Source organism: Anomaloglossus baeobatrachus, chromosome 9, assembly GCF_048569485.1.
Source record: "Anomaloglossus baeobatrachus isolate aAnoBae1 chromosome 9, aAnoBae1.hap1, whole genome shotgun sequence".
Classification (NCBI taxonomy): domain Eukaryota; kingdom Metazoa; phylum Chordata; class Amphibia; order Anura; family Aromobatidae; genus Anomaloglossus; species Anomaloglossus baeobatrachus.
In genome coordinates, this window is record NC_134361.1 from 81,826,009 (window position 1) to 81,849,215 (window position 23,207).

The 23,207-nt window shown below is 45.4% G+C and overlaps 1 protein-coding gene across 1 annotated transcript in view; it reads right to left on the bottom strand.

Moving 5' to 3' along the window:
• The window catches only part of KIAA1210 (KIAA1210 ortholog), a 216,872-nt gene extending 195,359 nt beyond the window's left edge, over positions 1-21,513 (bottom strand). Inside the window, exon 1 of the mRNA XM_075323825.1 lies at positions 21,440-21,513. The gene's annotated coding sequence lies outside the window, so the exon portion shown is untranslated. The remainder of the gene's footprint in view (positions 1-21,439) is intronic.
• Between the last annotated feature and the right edge of the window lie 1,694 nt (positions 21,514-23,207).

Genomic DNA, 23,207 nt, shown 5'->3' on the forward strand with positions numbered 1-23,207 from the left:
AGATTAGGTATGCCTGCTTATTATTTTAAAACAATTCATGCTGCAAAAAAAAAAAAAAAAAAATTCATTGCAAAGTGAAAATTTAGGAGTTTGAATAATATTTACAAAACTTATTTTTGTAAAGCTGGGAAAAAAATAAAAGTATGTTTGCACAGCTGAAAACAGTTTTGCTGATTAGAGAAGCTATAAAACTGACCTTCCTTTGAGCTAGTTGATGATCTGGAGCATTACATTTGTTGGATCCATTAAACTCTCAAAATGGCCATAAAACAAGAAAAAAAAAACTTTCATGTGAAACTCGACAGTCTATTCTTGTTCTTAGAAATGAAGGATATTCCATGCAAGACATTGCCAAGAAACTGAAGATTTCCTACAACGGTGTGTACGACTCCCTTCAGAGGAGAGCACAAACAGGCTCTAACCAGAGTAGAAAGAAGTGGGAGGCCGCGCTGCACAACTGAGCAACAAGACAAGTACATTAGAGTCTCTAGTTTGAGAAATTGACGCCTCACAGGTCCTCAACTGGCAGCTTCATTAAATAGTACCTGCAAAACACCAGTGTCTACGTCAACAGTGAAGAGGAGACTCTGGGAAGCGGCCTTCAGGGCAGATGGGCAAAGAAAAAGCCATATCTAAGACTGGCTAATAAAAAGGAAAAGATTAATATGGGCAAAAGAACACAGACATTGGACAGAGGCAGATTGGAAAAAAGGGTTATGGAAAGATGAATCGAAGTTTGAGGTGTTTGGATCACACAGAAGAACATTTGTGAGATGAAGAACTACTGAAAAGATGCTGGAAGAGTGCCTGACGCCATCTGTCAAGCATGGTGGAGGTAATGTGATGGTCTGGGGTTGCTTTGGTGCTGGTAAAGTGGGAGATTTGTACAATGGAAAAGTCCAGTCACCAGATCTCAACCCTATTGAACTGTTGTGGGAGCAGCTTGACCGTATGGTGGGCAAAAAGTGCCCATCAAGCCAATCCAACTTGTGGGAGGGGGGGGGGGCATGGGGTGAAATCTCTTTAGATTACCTCTGCAAATTAGCAGCTAGAATGCCAAAGGTCTAAATTTTCTATTCATTATGCAACTGATTTGATAAATAAAAGTATGATTCTTCATGGAAAAGACAATTATCCCAAACGTTTGAAGTGTGTGTGTGTGTGTGTATTATATATATATATATATACACACACACACACATACACATACACACACAGTATATTAGTGTCTGGCTTGGTCAATTAGTTCAGCTGCCATACTTGCTACAACAAACCCCTAAAGCTATAAAGTGCAGTAAAACAAAATAACAACTCCGTGGTAATTATCACAATGTGTGTGGTCTCTGGTAAAACAATATATTCCATGCGAGTCCGAGACTGCTCCCTAAGTAACTCCAGATCAACAATTTCCACATAGTCCCTATAATGCAGGAACAAATGATTGTAAAGGATCAAGCACCCCGAAACACCGTGTCTGCAAATTGGGATTCTGATCTGGCTTATATATCCTGAGTCATATTGCAAAGGATTGTCAAAAATCCACTTGTGACTTTTAGGATCGCTACTTCCAATAGGTGGCGCTGTGCTAGAGTTTGTCTCCTTTACTGGAGAGACAATTTGAATATTTCCCAGAGGGGCATTGCAGCTATAAGTCCCCTTACCTGGCAGCCAGACTGGCTTGCAAAGTCTCCTTAAGGAGAATAGTGTTCCCCCGTGGAATTTTAGGGGCATTGCAGCTATAAGTCCCCTTACCTGGCAGCCAGACTGGCTTGCAAAGTCTCCTTAAGGAGAATAGTGTTCCCCCGTGGTCCCCACATAGCTTTCTCATGAGCCAGATCAGACACCCCCATACTTTGCACTGACGAGGGGCAAGCACCCCGAAACACCGTGTCTGCAAATTGGGATTCTGATCTGGCTTATATATCCTGAGTCATATTGCAAAGGATTGTCAAAAATCCACTTGTGACTTTTAGGATCGCTACTTCCAATAGGTGGCGCTGTGCTAGAGTTTGTCTCCTTTACTGGAGAGACAATTTGAATATTTCCCAGAGGGGCATTGCAGCTATAAGTCCCCTTACCTGGCAGCCAGACTGGCTTGCAAAGTCTCCTTAAGGAGAATAGTGTTCCCCCGTGGAATTTTAGGGGCATTGCAGCTATAAGTCCCCTTACCTGGCAGCCAGACTGGCTTGCAAAGTCTCCTTAAGGAGAATAGTGTTCCCCCGTGGTCCCCACATAGCTTTCTCATGAGCCAGATCAGACACCCCCATACTTTGCACTGACGAGGGGCAAGCACCCCGAAACACCGTGTCTGCAAATTGGGATTCTGATCTGGCTTATATATCCTGAGTCATATTGCAAAGGATTGTCAAAAATCCACTTGTGACTTTTAGGATCGCTACTTCCAATAGGTGGCGCTGTGCTAGAGTTTGTCTCCTTTACTGGAGAGACAATTTGAATATTTCCCAGAGGGGCATTGCAGCTATAAGTCCCCTTACCTGGCAGCCAGACTGGCTTGCAAAGTCTCCTTAAGGAGAATAGTGTTCCCCCGTGGAATTTTAGGGGCATTGCAGCTATAAGTCCCCTTACCTGGCAGCCAGACTGGCTTGCAAAGTCTCCTTAAGGAGAATAGTGTTCCCCCGTGGTCCCCACATAGCTTTCTCATGAGCCAGATCAGACACCCCCATACTTTGCACTGACGAGGGGCAAGCACCCCGAAACACCGTGTCTGCAAATTGGGATTCTGATCTGGCTTATATATCCTGAGTCATATTGCAAAGGATTGTCAAAAATCCACTTGTGACTTTTAGGATCGCTACTTCCAATAGGTGGCGCTGTGCTAGAGTTTGTCTCCTTTACTGGAGAGACAATTTGAATATTTCCCAGAGGGGCATTGCAGCTATAAGTCCCCTTACCTGGCAGCCAGACTGGCTTGCAAAGTCTCCTTAAGGAGAATAGTGTTCCCCCGTGGAATTTTAGGGGCATTGCAGCTATAAGTCCCCTTACCTGGCAGCCAGACTGGCTTGCAAAGTCTCCTTAAGGAGAATAGTGTTCCCCCGTGGTCCCCACATAGCTTTCTCATGAGCCAGATCAGACACCCCCATACTTTGCACTGACGAGGGGCAAGCACCCCGAAACACCGTGTCTGCAAATTGGGATTCTGATCTGGCTTATATATCCTGAGTCATATTGCAAAGGATTGTCAAAAATCCACTTGTGACTTTTAGGATCGCTACTTCCAATAGGTGGCGCTGTGCTAGAGTTTGTCTCCTTTACTGGAGAGACAATTTGAATATTTCCCAGAGGGGCATTGCAGCTATAAGTCCCCTTACCTGGCAGCCAGACTGGCTTGCAAAGTCTCCTTAAGGAGAATAGTGTTCCCCCGTGGAATTTTAGGGGCATTGCAGCTATAAGTCCCCTTACCTGGCAGCCAGACTGGCTTGCAAAGTCTCCTTAAGGAGAATAGTGTTCCCCCGTGGTCCCCACATAGCTTTCTCATGAGCCAGATCAGACACCCCCATACTTTGCACTGACGAGGGGCAAGCACCCCGAAACACCGTGTCTGCAAATTGGGATTCTGATCTGGCTTATATATCCTGAGTCATATTGCAAAGGATTGTCAAAAATCCACTTGTGACTTTTAGGATCGCTACTTCCAATAGGTGGCGCTGTGCTAGAGTTTGTCTCCTTTACTGGAGAGACAATTTGAATATTTCCCAGAGGGGCATTGCAGCTATAAGTCCCCTTACCTGGCAGCCAGACTGGCTTGCAAAGTCTCCTTAAGGAGAATAGTGTTCCCCCGTGGAATTTTAGGGGCATTGCAGCTATAAGTCCCCTTACCTGGCAGCCAGACTGGCTTGCAAAGTCTCCTTAAGGAGAATAGTGTTCCCCCGTGGTCCCCACATAGCTTTCTCATGAGCCAGATCAGACACCCCCATACTTTGCACTGACGAGGGGCAAGCACCCCGAAACACCGTGTCTGCAAATTGGGATTCTGATCTGGCTTATATATCCTGAGTCATATTGCAAAGGATTGTCAAAAATCCACTTGTGACTTTTAGGATCGCTACTTCCAATAGGTGGCGCTGTGCTAGAGTTTGTCTCCTTTACTGGAGAGACAATTTGAATATTTCCCAGAGGGGCATTGCAGCTATAAGTCCCCTTACCTGGCAGCCAGACTGGCTTGCAAAGTCTCCTTAAGGAGAATAGTGTTCCCCCGTGGAATTTTAGGGGCATTGCAGCTATAAGTCCCCTTACCTGGCAGCCAGACTGGCTTGCAAAGTCTCCTTAAGGAGAATAGTGTTCCCCCGTGGTCCCCACATAGCTTTCTCATGAGCCAGATCAGACACCCCCATACTTTGCACTGACGAGGGGCAAGCACCCCGAAACACCGTGTCTGCAAATTGGGATTCTGATCTGGCTTATATATCCTGAGTCATATTGCAAAGGATTGTCAAAAATCCACTTGTGACTTTTAGGATCGCTACTTCCAATAGGTGGCGCTGTGCTAGAGTTTGTCTCCTTTACTGGAGAGACAATTTGAATATTTCCCAGAGGGGCATTGCAGCTATAAGTCCCCTTACCTGGCAGCCAGACTGGCTTGCAAAGTCTCCTTAAGGAGAATAGTGTTCCCCCGTGGAATTTTAGGGGCATTGCAGCTATAAGTCCCCTTACCTGGCAGCCAGACTGGCTTGCAAAGTCTCCTTAAGGAGAATAGTGTTCCCCCGTGGTCCCCACATAGCTTTCTCATGAGCCAGATCAGACACCCCCATACTTTGCACTGACGAGGGGCAAGCACCCCGAAACACCGTGTCTGCAAATTGGGATTCTGATCTGGCTTATATATCCTGAGTCATATTGCAAAGGATTGTCAAAAATCCACTTGTGACTTTTAGGATCGCTACTTCCAATAGGTGGCGCTGTGCTAGAGTTTGTCTCCTTTACTGGAGAGACAATTTGAATATTTCCCAGAGGGGCATTGCAGCTATAAGTCCCCTTACCTGGCAGCCAGACTGGCTTGCAAAGTCTCCTTAAGGAGAATAGTGTTCCCCCGTGGAATTTTAGGGGCATTGCAGCTATAAGTCCCCTTACCTGGCAGCCAGACTGGCTTGCAAAGTCTCCTTAAGGAGAATAGTGTTCCCCCGTGGTCCCCACATAGCTTTCTCATGAGCCAGATCAGACACCCCCATACTTTGCACTGACGAGGGGCAAGCACCCCGAAACACCGTGTCTGCAAATTGGGATTCTGATCTGGCTTATATATCCTGAGTCATATTGCAAAGGATTGTCAAAAATCCACTTGTGACTTTTAGGATCGCTACTTCCAATAGGTGGCGCTGTGCTAGAGTTTGTCTCCTTTACTGGAGAGACAATTTGAATATTTCCCAGAGGGGCATTGCAGCTATAAGTCCCCTTACCTGGCAGCCAGACTGGCTTGCAAAGTCTCCTTAAGGAGAATAGTGTTCCCCCGTGGAATTTTAGGGGCATTGCAGCTATAAGTCCCCTTACCTGGCAGCCAGACTGGCTTGCAAAGTCTCCTTAAGGAGAATAGTGTTCCCCCGTGGTCCCCACATAGCTTTCTCATGAGCCAGATCAGACACCCCCATACTTTGCACTGACGAGGGGCAAGCACCCCGAAACACCGTGTCTGCAAATTGGGATTCTGATCTGGCTTATATATCCTGAGTCATATTGCAAAGGATTGTCAAAAATCCACTTGTGACTTTTAGGATCGCTACTTCCAATAGGTGGCGCTGTGCTAGAGTTTGTCTCCTTTACTGGAGAGACAATTTGAATATTTCCCAGAGGGGCATTGCAGCTATAAGTCCCCTTACCTGGCAGCCAGACTGGCTTGCAAAGTCTCCTTAAGGAGAATAGTGTTCCCCCGTGGAATTTTAGGGGCATTGCAGCTATAAGTCCCCTTACCTGGCAGCCAGACTGGCTTGCAAAGTCTCCTTAAGGAGAATAGTGTTCCCCCGTGGTCCCCACATAGCTTTCTCATGAGCCAGATCAGACACCCCCATACTTTGCACTGACGAGGGGCAAGCACCCCGAAACACCGTGTCTGCAAATTGGGATTCTGATCTGGCTTATATATCCTGAGTCATATTGCAAAGGATTGTCAAAAATCCACTTGTGACTTTTAGGATCGCTACTTCCAATAGGTGGCGCTGTGCTAGAGTTTGTCTCCTTTACTGGAGAGACAATTTGAATATTTCCCAGAGGGGCATTGCAGCTATAAGTCCCCTTACCTGGCAGCCAGACTGGCTTGCAAAGTCTCCTTAAGGAGAATAGTGTTCCCCCGTGGAATTTTAGGGGCATTGCAGCTATAAGTCCCCTTACCTGGCAGCCAGACTGGCTTGCAAAGTCTCCTTAAGGAGAATAGTGTTCCCCCGTGGTCCCCACATAGCTTTCTCATGAGCCAGATCAGACACCCCCATACTTTGCACTGACGAGGGGCAAGCACCCCGAAACACCGTGTCTGCAAATTGGGATTCTGATCTGGCTTATATATCCTGAGTCATATTGCAAAGGATTGTCAAAAATCCACTTGTGACTTTTAGGATCGCTACTTCCAATAGGTGGCGCTGTGCTAGAGTTTGTCTCCTTTACTGGAGAGACAATTTGAATATTTCCCAGAGGGGCATTGCAGCTATAAGTCCCCTTACCTGGCAGCCAGACTGGCTTGCAAAGTCTCCTTAAGGAGAATAGTGTTCCCCCGTGGAATTTTAGGGGCATTGCAGCTATAAGTCCCCTTACCTGGCAGCCAGACTGGCTTGCAAAGTCTCCTTAAGGAGAATAGTGTTCCCCCGTGGTCCCCACATAGCTTTCTCATGAGCCAGATCAGACACCCCCATACTTTGCACTGACGAGGGGCAAGCACCCCGAAACACCGTGTCTGCAAATTGGGATTCTGATCTGGCTTATATATCCTGAGTCATATTGCAAAGGATTGTCAAAAATCCACTTGTGACTTTTAGGATCGCTACTTCCAATAGGTGGCGCTGTGCTAGAGTTTGTCTCCTTTACTGGAGAGACAATTTGAATATTTCCCAGAGGGGCATTGCAGCTATAAGTCCCCTTACCTGGCAGCCAGACTGGCTTGCAAAGTCTCCTTAAGGAGAATAGTGTTCCCCCGTGGAATTTTAGGGGCATTGCAGCTATAAGTCCCCTTACCTGGCAGCCAGACTGGCTTGCAAAGTCTCCTTAAGGAGAATAGTGTTCCCCCGTGGTCCCCACATAGCTTTCTCATGAGCCAGATCAGACACCCCCATACTTTGCACTGACGAGGGGCAAGCACCCCGAAACACCGTGTCTGCAAATTGGGATTCTGATCTGGCTTATATATCCTGAGTCATATTGCAAAGGATTGTCAAAAATCCACTTGTGACTTTTAGGATCGCTACTTCCAATAGGTGGCGCTGTGCTAGAGTTTGTCTCCTTTACTGGAGAGACAATTTGAATATTTCCCAGAGGGGCATTGCAGCTATAAGTCCCCTTACCTGGCAGCCAGACTGGCTTGCAAAGTCTCCTTAAGGAGAATAGTGTTCCCCCGTGGAATTTTAGGGGCATTGCAGCTATAAGTCCCCTTACCTGGCAGCCAGACTGGCTTGCAAAGTCTCCTTAAGGAGAATAGTGTTCCCCCGTGGTCCCCACATAGCTTTCTCATGAGCCAGATCAGACACCCCCATACTTTGCACTGACGAGGGGCAAGCACCCCGAAACACCGTGTCTGCAAATTGGGATTCTGATCTGGCTTATATATCCTGAGTCATATTGCAAAGGATTGTCAAAAATCCACTTGTGACTTTTAGGATCGCTACTTCCAATAGGTGGCGCTGTGCTAGAGTTTGTCTCCTTTACTGGAGAGACAATTTGAATATTTCCCAGAGGGGCATTGCAGCTATAAGTCCCCTTACCTGGCAGCCAGACTGGCTTGCAAAGTCTCCTTAAGGAGAATAGTGTTCCCCCGTGGAATTTTAGGGGCATTGCAGCTATAAGTCCCCTTACCTGGCAGCCAGACTGGCTTGCAAAGTCTCCTTAAGGAGAATAGTGTTCCCCCGTGGTCCCCACATAGCTTTCTCATGAGCCAGATCAGACACCCCCATACTTTGCACTGACGAGGGGCAAGCACCCCGAAACACCGTGTCTGCAAATTGGGATTCTGATCTGGCTTATATATCCTGAGTCATATTGCAAAGGATTGTCAAAAATCCACTTGTGACTTTTAGGATCGCTACTTCCAATAGGTGGCGCTGTGCTAGAGTTTGTCTCCTTTACTGGAGAGACAATTTGAATATTTCCCAGAGGGGCATTGCAGCTATAAGTCCCCTTACCTGGCAGCCAGACTGGCTTGCAAAGTCTCCTTAAGGAGAATAGTGTTCCCCCGTGGAATTTTAGGGGCATTGCAGCTATAAGTCCCCTTACCTGGCAGCCAGACTGGCTTGCAAAGTCTCCTTAAGGAGAATAGTGTTCCCCCGTGGTCCCCACATAGCTTTCTCATGAGCCAGATCAGACACCCCCATACTTTGCACTGACGAGGGGCAAGCACCCCGAAACACCGTGTCTGCAAATTGGGATTCTGATCTGGCTTATATATCCTGAGTCATATTGCAAAGGATTGTCAAAAATCCACTTGTGACTTTTAGGATCGCTACTTCCAATAGGTGGCGCTGTGCTAGAGTTTGTCTCCTTTACTGGAGAGACAATTTGTAAAGGATCAGTAAGATTGTGAGGACACCTACTGGACACAAGAATAAGGAATATGTAGAGAGACGTACATTTTACTGGAGCTGATGACAAACCTTTTAACCGGAAATTAGGAAAAGGAAAAAAAATAAATAAATAAATAAATAAATAAATAGTGAATACATTCTCGCTTTTAAATTGCATTCAGCAAAAAAAGAAGCAGCACTGGAGGTTTATGCTTACCGCTAATGACAATCAGAACTTACCGCCACATAATAGAAAAGAAAAAAAAAAAAAAAAACCTGAAAAGATATTAATAAAATAAAACTTATTAAAAAAAATGTAATAATTAAAATCTCACGTTAAATAAGTGGTGTTATAGTCACAACCAATCAAATATAGCGTGGGGCGCACAAGAAATACTATACCCTGTGTAAGTAGATATATACTTTTATTAAAGGAAAAAAAACAAAACAACGTAGGGAAATTGCGGTGTGGGCACAGTCTGTGTCAATTCTCACTACACACCACATCAATAATACAACCCCATTGAAAACAATATACTGAATACAATTAAAAAAAAAATAAAAAAAAAATAAATAAATAATATGGTGGGATATGTTTGACAATATAATCCTATATAGACATATACATTGCACATAAGGCAGGTCAGTATCCACTAAGAAGGGTTCATAGGAGTATCTAAAAATCGTGATCCGAGTATAATAGTATGAGACTCCCACAAAATTGCCTATTAGTACACAAAAATTCTCACTATGCCCTTGATACATATCAAGGCAGTGTTAACTTAGTGATTAGCACTGCAGTCTTGCAGCGCTGGGGTCCTGGGTTCAAGTCCCACTAAGGACAACATCTGCAAGGAGTTTGTATGCTCTCCACGTGTTTGCGTGGGTTTCCTTCCACACTCCAAAAACAGACTGATAGGGAATTTAGATTGTGAGCCCCAATAGGGACAGTGTTGCCAATGTATGTAAAGCGCTGTAGAATGAATAGCGCTATATAAATATTAATAATAATAATGAAACCTATGGGTCATGTTCTGCAGAAAAACCATATATAGACAACCATCATCCCATAAGTTACACAGGTACCTGCTAGAAAGGGTTCAGTGGTGGTGTTATTGGTGAAATGATAGCCAGACCTCGTGCCACAGACCCTTAGGTCACCACTAACACCACCATTGAACCCTTTCTAGCAGGTACCTGTATAACTTATGGGATGATGGTTGTCTATTTGGGATATTTCTAGGACCTGACCCATAGACTTCATACTTATTAACACTGCATTGATATAGGGTGTTCTGACCTGCATTACATGGGTAGAGATTTTCTGACTAGTATTGCACTAATATGTGCTGTGTTATAGCGGAATGCATGTTTTATTTAAGAGGCTTTCCGCTACTTTGATATTGACGGCCTATCTTTAGGATAAGTTATCAATGTCTGACCAGCTGGGATCCGACACCCCGCACCACCATCCATCAGCTGTACTCCGTTTTGGTGGCAGCAGCAGGCAGCCAGAAATGCTCAGTGCAGGAGCTGCTCCATCTGACCGCGGCTGCGTACTGCACATCCGCCTCCTATTGATTTGAATGTGAGGCAGATGTTCAGTACCCGGCTACTCAGAAGACTGAGAAGCTCTGGAATGGAGCATTTCCAGCCACATGCGCCACCACTGGGACCGAGAACAGCTGATCCACAGGTGTGCCGGGTGTCGGACCTCGTTCAATCAAACATTGATGACCAATCCTAAGGAAAGGCCATCAATGTCAAAGTAGTGAGTGCATAGTTAAAGTGAACCTGTCAGGTGCACTATGCACTCAGAACCATGACCAGTTCCGGGTGCATACTGCTAATCCCTGCCTAACTGTCCCTGTATACACTAGTGTAGCACCCAGTGATATGGGATACTCAGTTCCAGGTAGTATACGTCCAGGGAATGTCACGATGGTGGCCGTTACCCGGTTCCGTGCCCTGGGCCCTTTTTGTAATATGGATATTTACAGAGGATTTGTGAATAGAGTTTATTCGCCACTTGCGATTATGTATATGGAGCCGCCGCTAAAGAATGTCTCTACTGGGGCTGATGGTATTAGCAGCTAGTATGATAGTCCCTCCACAAGTAGGGTATTGCCCCAGCGGGTGTATGGTTCGGTGGGCGTCGGAAGGAGTCCAGATAGGTATTCAGTGCAACTGGTTTACTCACTTTTAGGGTGTTAACTAGTTGCCCGAGGCCGGCTGGTTTTGCCTTCAGCTCCCCTTCGTCCCAGTTCCAGTCTGGTTCTCTGGTACCTTCTTCCCCTGCACCTGTCTCTGGTAAGAGGTTCTGGTGATATAGAACACTGGGGGTCCCCGGTCTGTGGTTTGTCCACTTCTGTCTGCCTGACGGTAGCATGAACCCTGTGGGGTTGGAGTCTCTGGTCCTGTCCCCGACTCTCCCTTTGCTACTGAGTCTTCGGATTCTTTAAGGTCAGCAAGGTCCTTGATGGTCCCCTCTGCTGTGCAGGTGTTAACAGGTCGGCTTGAAGCTCTTTCCTGTCCTAGGGTCCTGTACCCAGTCGGTGCATAGTTCTGGGAGTACTCCACCGGCAACCACCTCTCCTGGGTACCAGGTCACAGTTAACCCGAGTCAGGATGTTGCTCAGTCATACCTTCACTGTCAACTCTGTTCTGACTGTGTCTGATCCCTTTTACTGCAGACTTTCTTCTCTCTCTGGGTACGCTCACACGAGCGACAAAAACGGACGAGAGCAATGCGAGAAATTCTCGCATTGCACTCGGACCAATAATAGTCAATGAGGGAGAGCTGTTGGTCAGCTTTTCTTGCATCCAGATTCTGGATGCGAGAAAAGCGGCAGCATGCTGCGATTTGATCCAGAATACGTCCGAGGCTCGCCAATACAAGTCAATGGGTGCGAGGAAAAATCGGATGTCACACGGACGGCACACGGACCATCCTAGTGACATCCGTTTTTCTAAATACAATCCTATCATGTAGCACAGAACACTGTAAATTCTCCTGTACATGACTGTAAATGAGTAACAGCTGCTGTGCAAAAAAACGGATTGCATACTGACAGCACACTGAGTGCACACTGATGACAAGTGAGAAAAATTCGTCCGACTCTCGCAAACGAGAATGGGACCGTTTTTTAATACGTTCGTGTGAGTCCAGCCTCCGTCTACTATACTGACTACTCTCCACAGTCTGCCCCTCTCACCTGGTCAACTAGTGGACTGGAGTGGCTCCACCTCTAGGCACCCATCCATTGGTATCCAGCTAGGGTGGGACCATTGTATGGGGGAAATGTTGGGGAAAACTGGAATTATCTGGGTTTTTGGTATCATTGACACTGGGGTTCTGGGTCCCTAAGGGGGTAGGCCCTGCATCCTGGTGGGGATGCAGAACCTTGTAGCACCCTGATGGCTTCAGGGGCGCTACATTAGCATAGATAAAGAGATCTTTAGAAAAAGTATTTCTAAAGACCTTTTTATGATATATACTGATTTAGCATGAGGAAAAAAATAAAATAAAATTGGATAATAAAATCGGATAATATGCACCCATACACACATATGCACCGAGATCAGGTCATAGGATGTTATCTGGGCGCAGTTCGATACACTCAGACAATGGAGAAATTACACTTTCCATCTTCTCACTTGTGCTCGGATTCTCGCATGTGATAGTATCACAGTATATCACACTCCGCTTACACTCGCCGCAGTTTGAGCCGAGTGTCATTTAAGTGGTGGTTCACTACTCATTAGTAGTGGCCACATCCCTGTAAATCTCAGGAAAGGCTTTTGTCAAATTTGTGTAGTACATTCTGCCTCTGAGCGGCGTTATCGCGGTTCACCAATTCCCATCATATGACCTCCGGGCTCTGTGACCTCTGAGATCAGGTGATGTCAGGTCACCTTCCAGATGACCTAACATCACCGAGGCGGCTCCAGTCTTCCTGAGTGACTGGGCTGTGGGCAGCGTTTCACCACTCGTCACAGCGCAGTGTCACGCTCTCTCCTTCACTGCAGAGCGCCACAAGCAGGAGACTGAGGCCGCCTCAGTGATCTCAGGTCAACTGGAAGTTGACGTGACATCACCAGATCTCATGAAGCCCCAATGTCATGTGATGGGGATGAGCGGACTGCAATAACGCTGCTCAGAGGCAGAATATACTACACAAGGTATTTGCCAAAAGCGTTCCCTATGTGATTTACAGGGATGTAGCCACTAATGGTGAGTAGTGAACCACCCCTTTAACATAATCTGGCCAATTCTCTCACATGAGAAAATATAAGACCATATAAGCGAGCCCTAAGGGTATGTGCGCACGTTGCGTTCTGGAGTGACAAAAAGCAGCGTTTTGTCACTGCATGTGCGTTTCAAAACGCATCCAAAACGCTGCATTTTGGATGCATTTTGAATGCAGAATGGATGCGTTCTGGATGCTTGCTCTCCCACAGAGAGGAAAAAGCATCCGAAATACACATAATAAGTGACATGTTGCTTTTTAGAACGCATCGATTTTGTCAAATTTGGCATCAAAACGCAATGTGCGTATTGAATTTGCTTAATTGTCATAGACTTTGCTGGGGACACAGAACGCATGCGTTTACGCTGCAGTTTAAAACTGTGCTTAAACGCATGAGAAAAAAAAAATGCAACATGCGCACACAGCCTTACAGTTCTAGCAAAGTGGAGGGGATTTATATAAATCTCCTGCCCACTGAGCTCTTTTTACGCAGCGTACACTGACCTGCGGTGCAGGTTTCAAATCCGCTGCATGTCAAGCTCTTTTGCAGGTACTCAGATTTATGTGCAGATTTTTCCCATAGGCTATGTGCGCACTGCACCGCACCGAAAAGGTGCGCTTCAGAGCGCAGCTGAAAACTGCGTTCTGAAGCGCATGGTGCCAGCAGAGAACGTGCGCACTGCATGCTGCCTCTCCCTATAGACAGCATGCAAACCGCACGAAAGAAGTGACATGTCACTTATTAGAACACAGCGATTCGGGCAGCAGCCGAATCGCTGCGTTCTAATAGGCCACATGCGCACGGCTCCTGCACAATCTCCATAGATTGTGCAGGGGACGCAGGACGCATGCAGTTACGCTGCGGTGCAGAACGCAGCGTAACTGCATGCAATACGCACGCACATACCCATAGACTTCCATTAGAGAAGAAAAAGAAAAAAAAAAAAAAAACAACAACAAAACACATGCAGTTTTTGCACATTATTGTAGCAATAAAATTTTGGCAAAGCCAAATACCAGAAAGTATCAAAAAGAAAGCAGCTTTATTTCAAATGTGACGTACCAACAAGAAACAAAAAAAAACTGCAGCATAAATACTGCATGTAACCTAATAGGTGCAGAAATGCTGTAATATCAAAAACTCACCAAAAGCAAATGTTTTGCAGCCTATCAACACAATATGTCAAATTTAGAGCCAATTACATGGAGGAGTTTGCCTTGAAGAAATGACACGCACTTTTTCCCCCCTACCAGATTTTTTCAAAATCCAAAGAGGAAAATAAAAAGCAAAAAAAAAAAAAAAAAAAAAACCATGAACACACGCACAGCATAGTGTATTCACATTTAACTGAAAAGGAACAGTATTTCAAGCATTTTAAGGCTTTTTTTGGAGCAGATCCGCATAATAAAACACTGTCTAAAAATCAAAGGGTATGTGCATACTGAGTTTTTCAAAGGAGTTTTGAAGCAGGAACTCTCCAAATCCGTCGCAAAAACTTTTCTTTATTACAATTCTGCTCTGAAAACTCAGCAAAAGGACTCTGTGTGCTGATAGCCTAAGACTGCTCCAAAAAGTGGTTTGTTTTTTGTCATGCTTTAGTTTTGTGGTAGTTTTTTTACGCAGTTTCTTCAGCCAAAACTAGAAGTAAATTTAGGCTATGTGCGCACGCTGCATCTTTGTGGTGACCAAAAAGATGCACGTTTTTTGGTCCCAAAAATACGTAACGTTGGCATGCATTTTATACCGCTTTTTTTTTTTTAAATGTTTTTATTAATTTAAACACAAAGTAATATGAATATAACCAGACATTTTATGAAAATATACATTGCTGACTTTAGTAAACAACTCACATGTGAATAATCTAGGTTATAGAATGTTACTTTTAAATTTAACCACTACATACTAAACTACTATAACAATAAAATACATCAACTTTTAATCTGTCTTCTTTACTCATTGGAGTGGAAATCACCAAATTACAACATATCGATCAATCATAACCACAAGGATATTTTAGAAACATAAATTATTAAATATATAACTGGAATAGGGAAAAAAAAAAAACAGGTTTAAATAGAGTTGTTTATCATTAGGTTATTCCATCTTTCCCAAATTTTTTGGGTATCGATTTTATACCGCTTTTTTGCCCAGTGCATTTTTGTTAAATCTATTGACTGGAAGGGCTCAAAAACACAAAGAATTGACATGCTGCATCTTTGTGGTCATCACAAAGAGGCAGCCAAAAAAAAAAAAAAGCTTCAATGTGAGAACAGAAAAACTGAAATCTCAGACTTTGCTGGGAAAGGAAACGCATGCAGTTTTAGGACCAAAACTGCACCCAAAAAAACTCAGTGTGCGCACAAGACCTTAGGCATGCTTTTTGGTGCGTTTTTCTGTCTCAAGGTGCAGAAAATTTCTGCACTAAATACTCAGCGTGCGCACATAACCTTATAGGGAACCTGTCACCAGTTTTTTCACTATTAGGCTATGTGCGCACGTTGCGTACTAGCCCTGCAGAAATTTCTGCAGCGATCTGAAGAGCACACGTGCGCTTCAAATCGCTGCAGAAAATGTCCGTAGAGAAAAAAAAAAAAGCCGATTCCATGCGCTCTGCCTGCAGCTCCTGCCACAGACCGAGCACTAGCTGCCGGCAAAGTGCACGGAAGAAGTGACATGTCCCTTCTTAGAACGCAGCGCTTCGGGCAGCAGCCGAAGCGCTGCGCTCTAAGACGCCACGTGCGCACGGCCCCTGCACAATCTCCATAGACTGTGCAGGGGACGCAGGACGCATGCAGTTACGCTGCGCTACAAAGCGCAGCGTAACTGCATGTATTTACGCAACGTGCGCACATAGCCTTAAACTAAAAGTATCCTCTTCAGCAGCTTCTGTGCTGCTTTGTATGAAGATGCACCTTGTTCCCTGACTCCCCTTGCAGACCTCAAAAAGCCTTCATAAAAGCTGACCGCCATGTATACTAATTACCTGTGTGGCTCAGATGGGCATCCTCTTTTTCGGCTCCTGTCCCCCCCCTTCTGCCACGGTTCACCGTCCTCCTTTCTTGATTGACGGGATAACGCCCTCCGTCATCCTCCTCGTTGCTCTTTCAAATCTCGTGCCTGTGCAGTTATGTCTGCTTGTGCAGGCGCAGTTCGCTCTGCCATACCGCGGGCAGAGCAGAAAACATAGCTGGTGCGCTGAATGTGCAGACACAAGGATTAGGTCGCGTACGAGGATGACGCAGTGACGCCATGCACAGCGCCGCCAACGACTATAATCTCGCACCTGCGCAAATAGCTCACCGGCACGCACGAGGGCAGCTATGTTTTCTGCTCTTCCTGCGATATGGCAGAGCGAACTGCGCCTGTGCAAGCCGACATAACTGCACAGGCGTGAGATTTGAAAGAGCAACGAGGAGGATGACGAAGGTGTCATTACGTCAATCATGAAAGGAGGATTACGAACAGTGGCAGGAGGGGGGACAGGAGCCGAAAAAGAGGACGCCCATCTGAGATCCACAGGTAATTAGCATACCTAAAAGGCATGTTTTATAAAGTTATTTTTGGGGCTCTGCAAGGGAAGTCAGGGAACAAGTTGCACCTTCATAGAATGCAGCCCAGGAGCTGCAGAAGGTGACACTTTTGGTTTAACCCCTTCACGACCGCGGGCAGTAAAATTACGTCCTATTTTAACGTGACTTAACGACCAGGGACGTAATTTTACTGCCTAAACTTCATTTGATTGCCGTGGCCATAGCAACGGCTTTCAAATGATGTCCCCTGCTGTTTCTTACAGCAGGGGACCTTTGCTTGACCCTAGGGGGGGCGGCATCGCCACCCCCTATCGACGATCGATGTGATTGGCTGTTCAAATCTGAACCGCCAACCACATCGATCGCACTAATTTCGGCAAAAATAATGCCCGAATTAGTGCGATCCTGTGAGATCCAGCTATGAGATGCCGCAGCTGCTGCAGCATATCATAGGTGGACCTCAAACATGTCTCCCCCAGCCCCTGCAGCACTGATTGGAGCGATCGTGCTATGACGCGCAATCGCTCCAATCAGTGTGCAGTGGGGCGGTGTGATTTGCCGGTGGCCGCCCTCCCCAGGCCTGTGCTGGCCTGCGAGCCCTCCCCCAACATGTCTGCAGCGTGCAGTGGCTGGTACTTGTGGTACCACGCCACCGCCGCTGCTGCCGCCGCCGCCGCCCTAGCTGTCACCGCTGCTGCACGTGAGTACTGTGCTCACTTTGCAGCCAGCCCGTGCGCGCTCCCGTGGTGCCCCTGCGCGCTCCCGTGGTGCCCCTGCGCGCTGCCATGGTAGCCCCTGCCGTGCCCCCCCCGCGATCTGCTCCCCCCAACCCCCCCCCCCCCGACATCCCGATCTGCTCCCCCCGCGATCTGACTGCCTCCCCCATTATCTCTGTTCTGCAGCTCCCTCTCCGGTCTCCCCCTCTGCTCTACCCCCTCCCCCTCTGCTTCCCCCCCCCCTCTCTGCTCTCACTCCCCCCCCCTCTCCCCCTCTGCTCTCCCCCGACGTCCTCTTACCTGTCTTCACCGGCCTGATCACATCTGCGTCCATCGCTGGGTCCTTCCTGGGCATTCTGCTGATCTGCCTGCTGCTCCTGTAAAGCTGTCCATCTCTCTGCCATCTATTCCTCTGCAGCTCTTCTGGTCAGTGTTCCTCCTGCTAGTCCTCTGGGTACTGTGAGTATAACTTTTTTTTTTTTTTTTCCCGTATCCCCTGTCCATTTTTACACCTCATCTGTCCGTGCGTCCCGCCAAGCGCTGATCAGGGATGCAGATAACGGATCGGCATCCCTGCTCAATTTTTGGCGTGACTTTTTTTTTTTTTTCCGTATCCCCGACGCTTTTTGTATCGCATCCGTCCGTGCGTCCTGCCAAGCGCTGATCAGGGATGCAGATAACGGATCGGCATCCCTGCTCAATTTTTGGCGTGACTTTTTTTTCCGTATCCCCGACGCTTTTTGTATCGCATCCGTCTGTGCGTCCCGCCAAGCGCTGATCAGGGATGCAGATAACGGATCGGCATCCCTGCTCAATTTTTGGCGTGACTTTTTTTTTTCCGTATCCCCGACGCTTTTTGTATCACATCCATCCGTGCGTCCCGCCAAGCGCTGATCAGGGATGCACATAACGGATCGGCATCCATGGTCAATTTTTGGCGTGACTTTTTTCCATATTTGCGACGCTTTTTGTATCGCATCCGTCCGTGCGTCCCACCAAGCGCTGATCAGGGATGCACATAACGGATCTGCATCCATGGTCAATTTTTGGCGTGACTTTTTTTTTTTTTACGTATCCCCGACGCTTTTTTGTATCGCATCCGACAGTGCGTCCTGCAGCGGCCGATCAGTGCACTGCGTCTGTGCGTTTGAAAAGTCAAATGGCGCTCCTTCTCTTCTGAGCCCCGCCATGCGCTCAAACAATTTATTTCCACCACATATGAGGTATCTGCGTACTCAGGAGAAAATGCACAATACATTTTATGGTGCATTTTTTCCTGTTACCCTTGTGAAAAAAAAAGCTACCTAGTTGAAGCAACCGTTTTGTGGAAAAAAAAAAAAATTTTCTTTTCACGGCTCAACGCTATAAACTTCTGTGAAGCCCCCAGGTGTTCAAAGTGCACATCAAACATCTAGAAAAATTATTTGAGGGCTCTAGTTTCCAAAATGGTGTCACTTGTGGGGGAGCTCCACTGTTTAGGCACCATAGGGGGTCTCCAAACGTGACATGGCGTCCGCTAATGATTCAAACCAATTTTGCTGTCAAATGGCGCTCCTTCTCTTCTGAGCCCCGCCATGCGCCCAAACAATTACTTTCCACCACATATGAGGTATCTGCGTACTCAGGAGAAATTGCACAATACATTTTATGGTGCATTTTTTCCTGATAGCCTTGTGAAAAAAAAAGCTACCTAGTTGAAGCAACCGTTTTGTGGTAAAAAAAATTTTTTTTCTTTTCACGGCTCAACGCTATAAACTTCTGTGAAGCCCCCAAGTGTTCAAAGTGCTCACCAAACATCTAGAAAAATTATTTGAGGGCTCTAGTTTCCAAAATGGGGTGACTTGTGGGGGAGCTCCATTGTTTAGGCACCTCAGGGGGTCTTCATACCCCACATGGCGTCCGCTAATGAGTGCAGCTAATTTTGCATTCAAAAATTCAAATGGCGCTCCTTGCCTTCCGAGCACTGCCGTGTGTCCAAAGATTTGATTTCCACCACATATGAGGTATCTGCGTATTCAGGAGAAAATGCACAATACATTTTATGGTGCATTTTTTCCTGTTACCCTTGTGAAAAAAAAAGCTACCTAGTTGAAGCAACCGTTTTGTTGTAAAAAAAATTTTTTTTCTTTTCACGGCTCAACGCTATAAACTTCTGTGAAGCCCCCAGGTGTTCAAAGTGCTCACCAAACATCTAGAACAATTATTTGAGGGCTCTAGTTTCCAAAATGGGGTCACTTGTGGGGGAGCTCCATTGTTTAGGCACCTCAGGGGGTCTTCAAACCCGACATGGCGTCCGCTAACAGGTGCAGCTAATTTTGCACTCAAAAATTCAAATGGCGCTCCTTGCCTTCCGAGCACTGCTGTGTGTCCAAACATTTGATTTCCACCACATATGAGGTATCTGCGTACTCAGGAGAAAATGCACAATACATTTTATGGTGCATTTTTTCCTGTTACCCTTGTGAAAAAAAAAGCTACCTAGTTGAAGCAACCGTTTTGTGGTAAAAAAAATTTTTTTTCTTTTCACGGCTCAACGCTATAAACTTATGTGAAGCCCCCAGGGGTTCAAAGTGCTCACCAAACATCTAGAAAAATTATTTGAGGGCTCTAGTTTCCAAAATGGGGTCACTTGTGGGGGAGCTCCATTGGTTAGGCACCTCAGGGGGTCTTCAAACCCGACATGGCGTCTGCTAATGAGTGCAGCTAATTTTGCGTTCAAAAATTCAAATGGCGCTCCTTCCCTTCCGAGCTCTGCCGTGCGCCCAAACAATTGATTTTTACCACATATGGGGTATCAGCGTACTCAGGAGAACATGCACAATAAATTGTATTGTGTACTTTCTCTTTTCTCCCTTGTAAAAATGAAAATTTTATGGCTAAAGTAACATTTTTGTGTTAAAAAGTAAAATTTTCATTTTTTCCTTCCACATTGCTTTGGTTCCTGTGAAGCACCTAAAGGGTTAATAAACTTATTGGATGTGGTTTTGAGCAGTGTGAGGGGTGTAGTTTTTAGAATGGGGTCACTTTTGGGTATTTTCTGTCACCTAGGCCTCTCAAAGTCACCTCAAATGTAATGTGGTCCCTAAAAAAATTATTTTGTAAATTTTGTTGGAAAAATGAGAATTTGCTGATGACCTTTGACCCCTTCTAACTTCCTAACGGAAAAAAAATTTGTTTCGAAAATTGCGCTGATGTAAAGTACACAAGTGGGAAATGTTATTTAGTAACTATTTTGTGTGACATATCTCACAGATTTATGGGCATAAATTTTCAAAGTTTGAAAATTGCGAAATTTTCAAAATTTTCGCCAAATTTCCTAAATTTTCACAAATAAACGCAAAAAATATCGGCCTAAATTTACCACTGACATGAAGTACAATATGTCACGAGAAAACAATCTCAGAATCGCCAGGATCCGTTGAAGCGTTCCAGAGTTATAACCTGTCAAAGTGACACTGGTCAGAATTGCAAAAAATGGCCCGGTCATTAGGGTGTTTTAGTGGCCGGGGGTGAAGGGGTTAATAGTGAAAAACCTGGTGACAGGTTCCCTTTAAAAACAATAGGAAATATAACAGAATTCCTCTGCTGGATCCATTTCTGACTTTGGGTCAAAAAAACAAACAAAAAAAAAAAAAACAAACTGCATCTTCCCAAGAACCCCTGCGCATGAAATCGCCTAAAAGCAAACTTCCCCTTTAACAACGAGCAACAGTTGTGCACAGTGTTGAAATACACAAGTAACTTTTTTTTTAGCATGAAAGTGGGAAAATAGAGAAGTAATGAAGGGACTTTTTGCGCCATTAATCAAAACTCACTGACACTCAAAAATAAATTATACAAAAAAATAAACTATTTAAAGACACAATGACTCAATTGTAACAATATACAGATAAATAAGTAGGGAATATATGACACATGTGGGTGTAACCACCCTGCCTGTGTAGACATGGATACATATATACTCCATTTTTGCTGTTTATTAGTAGACTTCTAACTTAGGGGGTAATTAACCGGCATTAATGGGTGTGAGCAATAGTTAAAGACTTAAATCATAATTAACAACATGCAGATCTCCATGTAATATGAAGTTCCCATTAAGACCTGAGCTAGATAATAACATCACAGCAATCAATGACTATTGCCTACCATCACTAGCCCCCCCAAATATGATGGGATCCCCCCAAATATGATGGGAGCCCCAGGAGTAGTGGGATGGGGGATGATTACTTACAAGCTGCAGCCCAGGTCTCCTCTTTCCTTCCTCCTCCTTCAGCTGACGAGCTCCTTCTCCATCCAGTTTCCTCTCCAGCCCAATAAACCCTGCAGCCAACTCCAGCCAGAGTCACCGCCCAGACCGAGCAGCTCGCACTGTAATGTATAGCAATGGAGCTCTGCCTGCAGCACCCAATAAAGTGTGGGTGGAAATCCACTCACATCCACAGATCCTGCACTTTATGACAATTAACCGCTTCTTCACTGTCTGGACATATTTATTTCTACTTCTTTTTAGGCTGTGTGCACACTGTGCATTTTTATAAAAACAATTTTTATGCTGCAAGCAAATCCTGATGCCAGCAGAATGAGAATCCTGCGTTTTTACCTGCGTTTTTTTGTGGTTTTGCTGCAGAAATTTCTTGAGAAAATGGTTGTAACCTTTCTGCAGACATTCCCCAGCAAAAGCTATGGAAAAAAAAATTAGCTGTGCGCACACTGCATTTTTCTCAAGAACATTCTTTCTGTAGAATTTCTTGAGAATATGCGCACAGTGCGTTTTTCGCGGCGTTTTTGCGCGTTTTTCGGGTGCGTTTTTGGCCTCAAAACTGCATGACTTTGCTTCCCCAGCAAAGTGTATGAGTTTTCAATTTTGCTGTCGGCGCACAACTGTTTTTTTAGGCTAGGTTCACACACTGCGTGTTTTTGACGCTGCGTTTTTGTGCGTTTTTGGCCGCTAAAAACGCACAAAAACGCACCTGCGTCGAAAAAAACGCATTTGAAAAAAAACGCGATTTGGTGCGTTTTTGGCTGCGTTTTGCTGCGTTTTTGATCTCTGCGTTTTGCTGCGTTTTTCCAATGCATTGCATGGGGGGAAAACGCAGAAAAACGCAGGAAAGAACTGACATGTCCATTTTTTTTTTTTAACTCAAAAACGCAGGTAAAAAAAACAGATGTGTGCGGACAGCAAAAATGAAAACTCAGACTTTGCTGGGGAAGCAAAGTCATGCAGTTTTGAGGCCAAAAACGCACCCGAAAAACGCTGCGAAAAACGCACTGTGCGCACATAGCCTTAAGCTGCGTTTTTGAGCTTAAAAAAAATGGACATGTCAATTCTTTCCTGCGTTTTTCTGCGTTTTCCGCCCATGCAATGCATTGGAAAACCGCAGAAAAACGCAGAGATCAAAACGCAGCAAAACGCAGCCAAAAATGCACCAAATCGCGGAACGTATGCGTTTTTTGCCGCATTTGTTTGACGCGGGTGCGTTTTTATGCGTTTTTAGCGGCCAAGAACGCACAAAAACGCAGCGTCAAAAAAACGCAGTGTGTGAACTTAGCCTTAGAATGTGCATGTCACTTCTTTTCTGCAGATACCTGCGTTTTTTGCCATTGATAATGGTAATAATAATAATAATTTTATTCATTTATATAGCGCTATTAATTCCACAGTGCTTTACATACATTGCAATACTGTCCCCATTGGGGCTCACAATCTAGAGTCCCTATCTGTATGTTTTTGGAGTGTGGGAGGAAACCGGAGTACCCGGAGGAAACCCACGCAAACACGGGGAGAACATACAAACTCCTTGCAGATAGTGTCGTTGGTAAAAAACCGCAGGGACCAACCTGCAGAAAAAATGCACCAAAAACACATAGAAAAACGCGGTAAAAATGCATACGGTTCTTGGTGCGTTATTGGTGCGGTTTTTGACCTCAAGTGCGCTAATCTTTCAGACTCTCAAGACATTTCTTGAGAAAAATCCTTTTTCTTGTGTGAACAGAGCCTT